The following is a 13,149-nucleotide window of genomic DNA, read 5'->3' on the forward strand; positions in this document are numbered from 1 at the left end:
GATGACATGTGTTGGAGAGCAAGATCTCAGATGCTCTGGAGAAGAACAGTGTTGTAGCTTTTTTTATGCATCTGAAATTAAGAAGGGAAGGGAAGGAAGGTTACATGGAGATGAGGGAAAGCAAGGCAGAGATTGGATTACAGGATAGTTAACACCATTATGTGTTCTCTAGAGCCCCGGGCCACGGACCGGTACCGGTTTGTGGGCCATTTGGTACCGGTCTGCAGAGAAAGAATAAATAACTTACATTATTTCCGTTTTATTTATATTTAAGTCTGAACGATGTTTTATTTTAAAAAATGACCAGATTCCCTCTGTTACATCCATCTAAGACTCACTCTTGACGCTTGTCTCAGTCACGTGATACATTTATCTGTCCCACTCTAAAGGCCGGTCCGTGAAAATATTTTCTGACATTAAACCGGTCCATAGCCCAAAAAAGGTTGGGGACCACTAGTCTAGAGGATGATTAAAGCTTATTTCAAGGGTGTGTTAACATAGATGTACAGAAACAATGCACAGGGATTGCTTAAGGGAAAGATACACCTTTTACTAAAACATTATGTACCTGGGGTGTGACTACTCTCCATGACCTGCCCAGTTAGGAATTTATGATCAGATCACCCCATGATCTGTGGAGGTTACTCAACTCCACTTGACATTGATGAGTCTCTATTCTGTGGGCCATAATAAAAAGTAACCCACACAGTCCTTGTTAGGCCATGACCTGTTGCTGAGAATGAAAAACTAGGAGTAAAGCAAAAAGAGGGCAGCACCTTGGCCTTATGCTCCATCACATGGGTACAGGTCATTAAGCCAGGACAAGTGGAACAGGGAAACTGATAGTTAACTGGCCAAGCAGTTTACAGCCACCTAATAAATCACAAAATCCTACCTTCCATAACCAAAGACACTTAGGAATAAATGGTTTACACTTCTCCTTCCCAACCAGGAAGTAAATAGCTGAAATCATCCTACTCAGGGAGGAAGATAGCAGAAATCCAGTTAGTACCATTAGTACCAACCACACCCAAGGATGGATGAAGTTAAGGGAATAAATCACATTTTGGCGAATATTGTATTGAGATCCTCCCCTAAGACCTCCCCTAAACCCTCATCCTTTAATGCCTTCAAGATAAGGACCCAGCATGTGCTTCCCTTCGCCCTCTTTTTCCCCCACGGGTGTGCATCTCCTAGACTCTAAGGGTCCCCATGAGACTTGTAACCAGGGAAGCCATGGACAACAGCAGCTCATCCTGGGCTAACCCCGAACCTGTTTTCAAGGCCTCCTTTTCTCTGACTTACTAGTGAGCAAAAGCAGCTCTGCCTAGGCTGTCTCCTGATGCTTCTATCTTAAGCCCTTCCTTGTTTCATTATCTTGAGCTTTAATAAATGTACTCTCAAAATCACCTGGACTTGGCCCTAGCAGGTTGGCTTAGTGGTAGAGTGTTGGCCTGGCATGTAGATGTTCCGGGTTCGATTCCAGGTCAGGGCACACAGGAGAAGCAACTATTGCTTCTCCACCCTTTCCCTTCCCCTTCTCTCTTGCTCTTTCTCTTTCCCCTTCCACAGCCATGGCTTCATTGGTTCGAGCACATTGGCCCCAGGTGCTGAGGATGGCTCCCTGGAGCCTCCAACTCAGGCACTAAAAATAGCTCAGTTGCGAGCATGGCCTCAGATGAGCAGAGCATCAGCCTCAGACGAGGGTTGCCAGGTGGATCACAGTTGGGGCACATGCAGGAGTCTGTCTCTTTGTCTCCCCTCCTCTCACTTGAAAAAGAAGAAGAAAAAATCACCTGGACTCATGTTGTGAAATCTTTATTGTACAAAGTCAAGAACCCACAGTACTGGCCAGCTAAGGGCCATGTCCCCTTTCTGGTAACAACATGGCCCTGGTTATGCCACATCTCTGGGCTAGGAGACAGCTGTCTGGCCTCTTGAACCCTTTGCATGGAAGGGAAATAGAAAAAGCAGACAGGGCTCATATAGGGGGGATTAGCTCCATCTGCCCTGAGTTCAACGGAAACCTTTCATCTTTTCCTTGCCTGGGTCTTCTCTCAGTGCCTGGTGCCCACAGGCCCTGCAGCCTCATGTCTGTCTGCTTTGCATGACATCAAGTCTGATTTTAGCCAGGGGCCTAGTGCTCCTTTTAACAGCCCTCTAAGAAGTCATACATGTTGCTTAAAAACAAATCAACCAACAGTCCTCTTATATTATGTGTCTTATGGACAAGGGAATGCATGGTGAGGACTTCTTATAGAGGTTGTAATACTGTCCTTCCGGATTCTGAATATGCCAACCTGGCAGACAACTCATCCAGTCATGTTCATGTGCATCAATGGTGTGCACATAACTTTCACATAACAAAATAGGAAGCACATGGGACATTTCCTCAGCATGTCCTGCTGCCTGTGGACTCCTGGGAAGCAGGCCCAGTCCTTTCTTCTACATTCTCAGTATCTAGCTCAGAGCCTGCCAAAGGGTAGGTGCTCAACAGATGCTTCCTGAATGAATATAGTAATTCTGTTTTCAGAATTCAATTATGACTGGATCAACTCTGGCCCATTGTCTCTTTGCTCCTTTATAGGGATGAGCTCACTGAAACCCTGCAGTCCCCAATAGTTCAGCTGTTACTCATATCATGCAAGCAAGTCAAAGCATACAGGGTCTGCCCCAGGCCCACTGTGACCTAATTTAATTCATTCCTTCCTCCCTGTTTCTTGTCTTCCTTCTTCCTTATCTCTCTCTCTCTCTCTCTCTTTCTCCCTCTCTCTCCTGGCACGGTGACCAGTCATCTCAGTTTACCTAAGTCTGAAGCATTTCTCAGGACACAAGACTTTCTAAAAATGTTTTATCTTTATTTTTTTATTTTAGAGAGAGAGGAAGGAAGAGAAAGAAAGAGAGAGAGAAAAACATCAATCTGTTCCTGTATGTGCCCTGACCAGGAATCTCTGTACATCAGGATAATGCTCTAACCAACCAAGCAATCCATCTTGGACAGGACACAGGATTTTCAATGCTAAAATCAGGAAAGTCCCAGCAAACTCAGGAAGGTTAGTCATTCTATTCTCCTTTTCCCTTTTGAAAACATTTAATATACCATGATATGGGCTCAGCCCTGAAATAGACCCTGGGAAAGATCAAGACAAGATAAAACTTCTGTTCTCAGCAATCTCATAGTCTAATGCAGGAGTAGTCAACCTTTTCATACCTACCGCCCACTTTTGTATCTCTGTTAGTAGAAAAATTTTCTAACCGCCCACCGGTTCCACAGTCATGTTGATTTATAAAGTAGGAAAGTAACTTTACTTTATAAAATTTATAAAGCAGAGTTACAGCAAGTTAAAGCATATAATAATAATTACTTACCAAGTACTTTATGTTGGACTTTTGCTAAGTTTGGCAGAATAAATCTTTTTTTTTTCTTTTTTTTCTTTGCCCCTCCCCCTCCCCCTTTCTCTCTCCCTTTCCCCCCTCCCCTGGTAACCACCACATTCTTATCTCTTAGTTTCACTTTTATGTCCCACCTACGTATGGAATAATGCAGTTCCTGTTTTTTTCTGATTTCCTTATTTCACTTTCGTATCATGTTATCAAGATCCCACCATTTTGCTGTAAATGATCCGATGTCATCATTTCTTATGGCTGAATAGTATTCCATAGTGTATATGTGCCACATCTTCTTTATCCAGTCATCTATTGATGGGCTTTTTGGTTGTTTCCATGTCCTGGCCACTGTGAACAATTAACATGGGGCTGCATGTGTCTTTACGTATCAATATTTCTGAGTTTTGGGGGTATATACCCAGTAGAGCAGGGGTTTCAAACTCGCGGCCCACGGGCCGCATGCGGCCTGCCCACCAATTCTGTGCGGCCCGCAGGCTGGCCCGCAGGCTGGCCCGCAGATTAATCCACAAAGTTTGATTAGTCTGCGGGCCGCACAAAATTGGTGGGCGGGCTGCACGGCCGCGAGTTTGAGACCCCTGCAGTAGAGGGATTGTTGGGTCATAAGATAGTTCTATTTTCAGTTTTTTGAGGAAGCACCACACTTTCTTCCATAATGGTTGTACTACTTGACAGTCCCACCAACAGTGTATGAGGGTTCCTTTTTCTCCACAGCCTCTCTAACATTTGCTATTACCTGTCTTGTTAATAATAGCTAATCTAACAGGTGTGAGGTGGTATCTCATTGCAGTTTTGATTTTCATTTCTCTAATAACTAAAGAAGATGAGTATCTTTTCATATATCTGTTGGCCATTTGTATTTCTTCCTGGGAGAAGTGTCTGTTCATGTCCTCTTCTCATTTTTTTATTGGATTGTTTGTTTGTTTGTTGTTGAGTTTTCTGAGTTCTTTGTATATTTTGGATATTAGGCCCTTATCTGAGCTGTTGTTTGAAAATATCATTTCCCATTTAGTTGGCTGTCTGTTTATTTTGTTATCAGTTTCTCTTGCTGAGCAAAAACTTCTTAGTCTGATGTAGTCCCATTCATTAATTTTTGCCTTCACTTCTCTTGCCTTTGGAGTCAAATTCATAAAATGCTCTTTAAAACCCAGGTCCATGAGTTTAGTACCTATGTCTTCTTCTATGTACTTAATTGTTTCAGGTCTTATGTTTAGATCTTTGATCCATTTTGAGTTAATTTTAGTACAGGGGACAAACTGTAGTCCAGTTTCATTTTTCTGCATGTGGCTTTCCAGTTTTCCCAGCACCATTTATTGAAGGGGCTTTCTTTTCTCCATTGTGTGTTGTTGGCCCCTTGATCAAAAATTATTTGACTACATATGTGTGGTTTTATTTCTGGACTTTCTATTCTGTTCCATTGGTCTGAGTGTCTATTTTTCTGCTAATACCATGCTGTTTTGATTGTCGTGGCCCTATAATATAGTTTGAAGTCAGGTATTGTAATGCCCCCAGCTTCATTCTTTTTCTTTAGGATTGCTTTGGCTATTCGGGGTTTTTTATAGTTCCATATAAATCTAATAATTTTTTGCTCTATTTTTTTTAAAAATGTCATTGAAATTTTGATGGGAATTGCATTAAATTTGTATATTGCTTTGGGTAATATGGCCATCTTGATTATATTTATTCTTCCTAACCAAGAACAAGGAATATTCTTCCATCTCATTATATCTTTTTCGATTTCCCTTAACAATGGTTTATAGTTTTCATTATATAAGTCCTTTACATTCTTTGTTATGTTTATTCCTAAGTATTTTATTTTTTTTGTTGCAATCATGAAGGGGATTATTCTTTTGAGTTCGTTCTCAATTGTTTCATTGTTGGCATATAGAAAGGCTATTGACTTCTGTATGTTAATTTTGTATCCTGTGACCTTACTGTATTGGCTTATTGTTTCTAGTAGTCTTTTTGTGGATTCTTTGGGGTTTTCAATGTATAGCATCATATCATCTGCAAAAAGTGATACCTTTACTTCTTCTTTTCCGATATGGATGCCTTTTATTTCTTTGTCTTGTCTGATTGCTCTGGCTAGAACCTCTAGTACCACATTAAATAAGAGTGGAGAGAGTGGACAACCCTGTCTTGTTCCTGATTTAAGGGGGAAAGCCTTCAGTTTTGTGCCATTTAATATGATGTTAGCTGATGGTTTATCATATATGGCCTTTATCATGTTGAGATATTTTCCTTCTATACCCATTTTGTTGAGAGTCTTATGCATAAAATTGTCTTGTATTTTATCGAAAGCCTTTTCTGCGTCTATTGATAAGATCATGTGGTTTTTGTTCTTTGTTTTGTTGATATGGTGTATTACGTTAACCGTTTTACGTATCTTGAACTGTCCTTGAGATTCTGGGATGAATCCCACTTGATCATGATGTATTATTTTTTTAATATGTTGTTGTATTCAATTTGCTAGTATTTTGTTTAGTATTTTAGCATCAGTATTCATTAGAGATAATGGTCTGTAGTTTTCTTTTTTTGTGCCATCCTTGCCTGGTTTTGGTATGAGGGTTATGTTGGCCTCATAAAATGTGTTTGGAAGTATTGCTTCTTCTTCAATTTTTTGGAAGACTTTCAGTAGAATAGGAACCAAGTCTTCTTTGAATGTTTGATAAAATTCACTGGTATAGCCGTCAGGGCCTGGACTTTGATTTTGGGGGAGGATTTTAATGGTTTTTTCTATTTCTTCTCTACTAATAGGTCTGTTTAGGCTTTCTGCTTCTTCTTGACTCGGTCTAGGAAGGTTGTATTGTTCTAGGAATTTATCCATTTCTTCTAGGTTATTGAATTTAGTGGCATAAAGTTTTTCATAGTATTCTACAATAATTCTTTGTATATATATGGTGTCCGTGTTGATTTCTCCTCTTTCATTTTGGATTTTGTTTATATGAGTTCTTTCTCTTTTTTCCTTGGTAAGTCTTGCCAAGGGTTTGTCAATTTTGTTGATCTTTTCAAAGAACCAGCTCCTTGTTCTATTCATTTTTTCTATAATTTTTCTGTTCTCTATTTCATTTATTTCTGCTCTGATTTTTATTATCTCCTTTCTTCGGCTGGTTTTGGGTTGTCTTTGTTCTTCTTTTTCTAGTTCCGTAAGGTGTGAAGTTAAGTGGTTCACTTGGGCTCTCTCTTGTTTGAAGAGAGAATGAAGTGATATAAACTTCCCTGTTATCACTGCTTTTGCTGTATCCCATAGATTCTGATATGCCTTATTGTCATTTTTATTAGTCTGTATATATCTTTTGATCTCTGCACTTATTTCTTCCTTGACCCATTCATTTTTTAAAAGTATGTTGTTTAGTTTCCACATTTTTGTGGGATCGTTTTCCTCTTTTTTTCAGTTGAATTCTAGTTTCAAGGCTTTATGATCAGAAAATATGCTTGGTACAACTTCGATTTTTCTGAATTTGCTGATGTTGTTTTTGTGGCCCAACATATGGTCAATTTTTGAGAATGATCCATGTACAGTGGAGAAAAAAGTATACTCAGTCACTTTGGGATGAAATGTCCTGTAGATGTCTATCATATCCAAGTGCTCTAGTGTTTTGTTTAAGGCCACTATATCTTTGTTGATTCTCTGTTTGGATGACCGATCTAGAGCCATCAGTGGTGTATTGAGGTCTTCAAGTATGATTGTATTTTTGTCAGTTTTTGTTTTAAGGTCAATAAGTAGCTGTGTTATATATTTTGGTGCTCCTTGGTTTGGTGCATATATATTAAGAATTGTTATGTGTTCTTGATTCAGTGTCCCCTTACTCATTATGAAATGGCCATTTTTGTCTCTGAGTACTTTTGCTGTCTTGTAGTCAGCATTATCAGATATGAGTATTTCTACACCTGCCTGCTTCTATTTGGATTTTATTTGCTTGGAGTATTGTTTTCCAGCCTTTCACTTTGAATTTGTTTTTATCCTTGTTACTTAGATGAGTTTCCTGTAGGCAGCATACAGTTGGATTTTCTTTTTTAATCAATTCTGCTACTCTGTGCCTTGTTATTGGTGAGTTTAATCTGTTTACATTTAGTGTAATTATTGACACTTGTGAGGTCCCTATTGCCATTTTATAGATTGCTTTCTGTTAGTTTTGTGTCTTGTTTGATCCTTCTCTTTCGTTTTTCTATTTTTTGTTTTTCTTTGATTGTACTCCATTCATCTTTCCTCTGTTGCTATCTTTTTTATCTCATGTGGTTCTGTGGTGGTTTTTTCAATGGTGGTTCCCTTTAGGTAATGAAAAGGGTTCCTACCCTGTTCATTGTAGTGCACTATTCTGTGAGTACTTTTGCACTCCATTGTCCTTTGCTACTGTTAATCTCCATCCTCTCCCCCCCTTTCTTTTTCTTGTTGTCACAGTTTAAATTTGGTTTTATTGTGTTCTTCTTGGAGCTTTTACTTGTGGCTTTGTGGGGTTTTTTTGTTCTTTGTATCTGATTGGAGAACCCCCTTTAGTAATTCCTGGAGTGGGGGTTTTCTGATGATAAATTTCCTCATCTTTTCTGTATCTGTGAATGTTTTTATTTCTCCTTCATATTTGAAGGATAGCTTTGATGGGTATAGTATTCATGGCTGAAAGTTCCTCTCTTCCAGGACTTTAAATATTGGGGTCCACTCTCTTCTAGCTTGTAAAGTTTCTGCTGAGAAATCTGATGATAATCTAATAGGCTTTCCTTTATATGTGTTATTCTTCTTTTCTCTGGCTGCCTTGAGAAGTTTTTCTTTGCGTTGGTTTGTGCCAATTTCATTATGATGTGCCTTGGAGTAGGTTTGTTGGGGTTAAGAAAACTTGGCATTCTGTTTGCTTCTTGAATTTGAGGCTTTAGTTCTTTCCACAGGCTTGGGAAGTTCTCATCTATTATTTGTTTGAGTATATTCTCCATTTCATTTTCTCTCTCTTCTCCCTCTGATATACCTATTATTTTTATGTTATTATTTTTGATAGAGTCAGATAATTCCTGTAGGGGTATCTCATTTTTTTTTTTTAATTTTTGAGTCTCTTTCTTCTTCTCTCTGTTGTGCCTCAAGTTGCTCGTCTTCTATTTCACTAATCCTCTCTTCTATCTGGCCTGTTCTATTATCTAAGCTTGTCACCTCGTTTTTCAGCTCATGAATTGAGTTTTTCATCTCTGTTTGATTTGTTTTTATAGTTTCAATTTCCTTGGAAATATATTCTTTGTGTTCATTAGTTGTTTTCTGAGCTCCCTAAATTGCCTTTCTGTGTTTTCTTGTATATCTTGGAGTATTTTTAGGATTTCTTTCTTGAATTCTCTGTCATTTAGATCCAAGGTTTCCAATATATTAAATTTTTTCTCCATAGATTTTTCCTCATCTAGCTGTGTTACCTCTCTTTCTTTTGTATCCATGATTTCGATTTTCTATTCCTTAATGGCATCTGAGGGTGGTTTTGTTGATAGTATTAATGAGATTTAATAAATAATAAAAAGTTAAAGAATATAAAATTGAAAAGAGTTGTTTTTTTAAAAAAAATTAATAATGAAATAAGGAAAAATAAAATAAAATTAAAATAAAAAAAGGAAATTCCCTCCCCTCCTTTTTTCCTCTCCTCTCCTCTCCCCTCTTTCTTGAGAGAATCTTGTGGTGAACTGTGAATTATATTGTATTAAATAGAACAAACAATGCCTGTAATGGAGGGCCTGAATTGGGGAAAATAATAAAGGGGCAAAAAAAAGAAAAGAAAAAAGAAGGGGGTATGGACTCACAAAAAGCAAATAAGGAAAAAATTTGAGTCAAGAATAAAATGATTTGCTTTTAGGTGTTGGTTGACTAAGAGTTATGATGAGAGGAATAAGAGGGCAACAGGAAAATGGGGGACAAATTAAAAAATTACTATTGTATTTAGTGGAACAAGAACTAGATAAAATGGAGAGCCAGGGATGGGAGCACTGCTAGTGAGTTAAAAAGGTGAAGTAAAACCCCCCCAAAATGCCACAAACATAAGTTTGAGTCCCAGAGAAGATAATTTGTTCATTATTGAGGTTTGAATGAGAGGAGATGTAAAGGAGAAAGGAAGAAACTAATATAGAGGGAGAAAAGAAAGAGAGAGAGAGAAAAAAAAGAGGGAACTACTAAAAAAAGAAAAAAGAAAAAAGAGGAGGGAGAGAGAGAGATAGAGAGTTAAGGGTTTTGGAGTGCAACCTTCATAGAGAGAAAGAAAGAGGTAAGAAAAGATAATGGGAGATGTAACACTTATGGGTAGTGTAGTTCAAGGAGAGGAGAGAGTAAGACCGGCAAAGAGTTAATCAACTAAATTGGAGGAGGAAAAAAAAAATCAAGAATGAAGATAAGAGAAACAAACAAATATAATAAAATGGGATAGGTTATAAAGTCTGTGGATTATTCTTGATTTTGAGAGGTTATCTTCTTGCATTTTCTTTTCTCTCCCTCTTCCTGTTCGGTGACTCTGTACCCCGGGTTCTGCCCCTTTGGCACGCTCAGGTAGAGGTTTGCAGTTGATTAGTCTTTATGGCGATGTCGTGTATTGTGCTTCAGTCTTGTTGGCAGTTGAAGCTCATTAGCATTTATAGGCTCCGCCAGTGAGAGAGTCCGTGTTCCTGGAGCCTTTTGCCTAGTCTTTCCTTCCTCAATTAGTAGCCTGATAATCCAGCTATGGGGTTGCTGCTGTCTCTGCCTGGATAGTAAGAGGCTCAAAGAGCTGTCAACTCCCCACTCTATTCCCACTCAGCACAGGGCTCTGGGTAAGGCTCAGTCAGTCAGAGCTGCTAGCATAATCAAGCAGGGCTTCTGCCCACTCAAAGACCTCTGGCTCTGCCACTCTGTCCGGTAACATGGGTGGGCACCCACTCCCGGGGCTGTTGGAGGAAACTCTTGCTCACTATCTGCACGTGCAGATCAGGATATCAGGCCGGCTGGTTCACACTCTGAGTGTAACCCACACCCACATGGAAAAGTTTCAGCATTGGAATTGGCTCTCGCTTTGTCCCCGTGCGCGGCTTTTTCAAGGCGCTGGGGCGGCCCGAGATTCCCCTTTTGGCCCACACAAGGTCTCTGACTCTGCTGCTCTGTGGGATAACACGGGCGCACACTGCCGAGGTACTCGGAGGAATCTCTCGCTCACTATCTGTGCACGCAGACCAGGATATCAGGCCGGCTGCCTCAACCCTCTGAGTGAAACCCTACCCATATGGAAAAATTTTAGCGTTGGAATTAGTTCTCGCTCCCTCCCCATGCGCAGCTTTTTAAGGGCGCTGGGGCGGCCCGAGATTCTGCTTTCGGCCCACACAAAGGCCTCTGACGCTGCCTCTCTGTGGGATAACACAGGCGCTCACTCCCGGGGTTTTGGAAGGAATCTCTCACCCACTATCTGTGCGCGCGGACCAGGAGATCGAGGAAAATGGCTGCCCCACTTGTCTTTCTTTGTCTGGGTTTGGCACAAGTGTTAGCTTGTATTGCCCGGGTTGCCACAGGAACAGTTTTTCCTCGGCTTAGATCTCCGTGCCACAGCCTGGTTCGGCCGTTTGTGCCGCGGCCTGGATCTATTCACCCTCTTTGCCCACCTTAGTTTCTATATTCTCAGTTCCCAGTGAAAGCCACCCTGTTTAGGTTAGTGAGGAAGGCGGAGCATTTCTTACTCCCTATTTCCTTCGGGGTTTGATTATATATTTAGCCAATTTTTCGCTCGACCATACCTTCCGGTGTATTGCGAAACATCTGGGGGCTTCAAGGATAGTTTTATCTGTTTCTGGTTGAAGATCTTGTTGAGTTTTGGGGGAGATTTATCGGTATCACTTCCTACCCCGCCATTACTCTGACGTCATCTCTCAAATAAATCTTTATAAAGCAACTTACTATAGTTAAATCTATCTTTTTATTTATACTTTGGATGCTCCGCTACTGCCCACCATAAAAGCTGGAACGCCCAGTAGGGGGCGGTAGGGACCAGGTTGACTACCACTGGTCTAATGGGATGGAAACACAACATGCAAGCTATAGAGTACCAAGGAACCTCCACTGGAGGGTGAGAGGCAGGGTGAGGTGATACCAGGGAAGGCTTTCTTCAGAATGTGACATCAAAGAGCATCAGAATTGAATAGTCTGATTCTTGAAATGCACCCAGTCTCAGACAGGGAGACTGAGAAAGTGTTCCCTGAAGGGATGGAGGTTACTCTGCATCAGCACTCACCCTCCTGGACCTTACACCCTCTTCCCCACATCCAAAACAAATGTAAGCATGAATCTTGGCCAGACCACAAGTCAGGTGACCGTTTAAATTCCTTTCTTATCACATCTCAATCCTTGAATGCCACCAGTTACAGAACACAGAGTCTGAAGAAGCTGAAGTTGGGGGTCACTAGTGTTGTGACAGTACTGCACAAAGGGGCCAAAGAGAAAGCAAAAGGTAATCAACTCCTTTCTGTATTGAACATGCTCCACTTAGGTAGAGGATGGTACTCTCCCTACAGGAGCCTCCCTTTAACTTTCTCTTTTCTTTAGCTGAATTCCCTTGCAGTTTATTGTAGAACTTCCTACCAGATGTTTTCTACTAGAGTCCACCTAGATGTCAGTAGTCTGTTTTCATGGATTAATTAATTCATTAATTATTGATGATTATGTATTTAATAATTAATTATTGATCATTCATTAAGAGTAGGATGGCTCATGGTATCAGCCTACTTCTATAAGGAAGAGACAACCCTATACCAAAGGGGACAGCACACATAGCTTCTTTCTCTTTTTGAAATGTCTTTAGTTATGTTTGAAAGTGGAGGTACAATAAAAGAAAAGAGCACATTGAACTCATTAGAAAACAAGGTTAGCCGCCGAGACTAAAGCATAAAAGGATAAAATGAAGGCCCTCCACAACCTTGGTAGAGTAATACATCAAGATTAAAATGTCTTTTGATGAAAATAGCTCAAATTAACTTTACGATGACAAGTTCAAGGGTGATATTGATGGTGAAGATAAAAAGGAGGAAGATGCTAACTGTAATGATGTGATCTGAGGGTCTGACCAAATACATGCATGAATTGATTTGGCTACCGAAAGCTTTACACTGAAATTCCCAACAATTTTATAGCCATTGGTGTCTTGGATTGATTGATAGCAACTGTTTAAACTGAGTCATGATGGATTCTGGGGTTGTAGCCAGGGTCACCTACAGGTGATGCAATGACAATTAGTGATGTCAGCTGTAGCTAAGAAGGCGTGGGGAGCGAGTCATATACTCACCATCTGCACAGCCACCACTGTGGTTTGTTTGCATCTCTCTTCATTCCACAGAAGCTGAGTCACCTCAGCTATCTGATTTTATACTGTGTTACTCATGAGAGCATCTTAATTGGTTGGTCACCCTTTATTGTTCTCGTCCTGAACACCAGGCACTCTGCTATGTTTGCAGACTGTCCTTCTCTAATGATTCATGAGGGCTAGGAAAGTGGCCTTTCTTAGAGTAACCTTGTGTCCCAGCACCCACCCTTCCCCCTGCTTCATGTGGGGGCACCGTCAGTTTTGCAGTAACAGGGATGATGTCATGATGATTTCAAGTGATTTGGCCCAGAGACAACATCCACTCCCTGAACAATATCCGTGAAAGCTTAACACAATCACTTGAGTGAGTCCCATTTTCCCCAGAAATGTGATTTGCTGATGTGGGGCTGGAACCTCACCAGGGTAGCCTTCTGAAATGAAACTTCCAGAAAGCAGCAGACAGCAGAGGAAA

Source organism: Saccopteryx bilineata, chromosome 4 (assembly GCF_036850765.1).
Source record: "Saccopteryx bilineata isolate mSacBil1 chromosome 4, mSacBil1_pri_phased_curated, whole genome shotgun sequence".
NCBI classification, from domain to species: Eukaryota; Metazoa; Chordata; class Mammalia; order Chiroptera; family Emballonuridae; genus Saccopteryx; species Saccopteryx bilineata.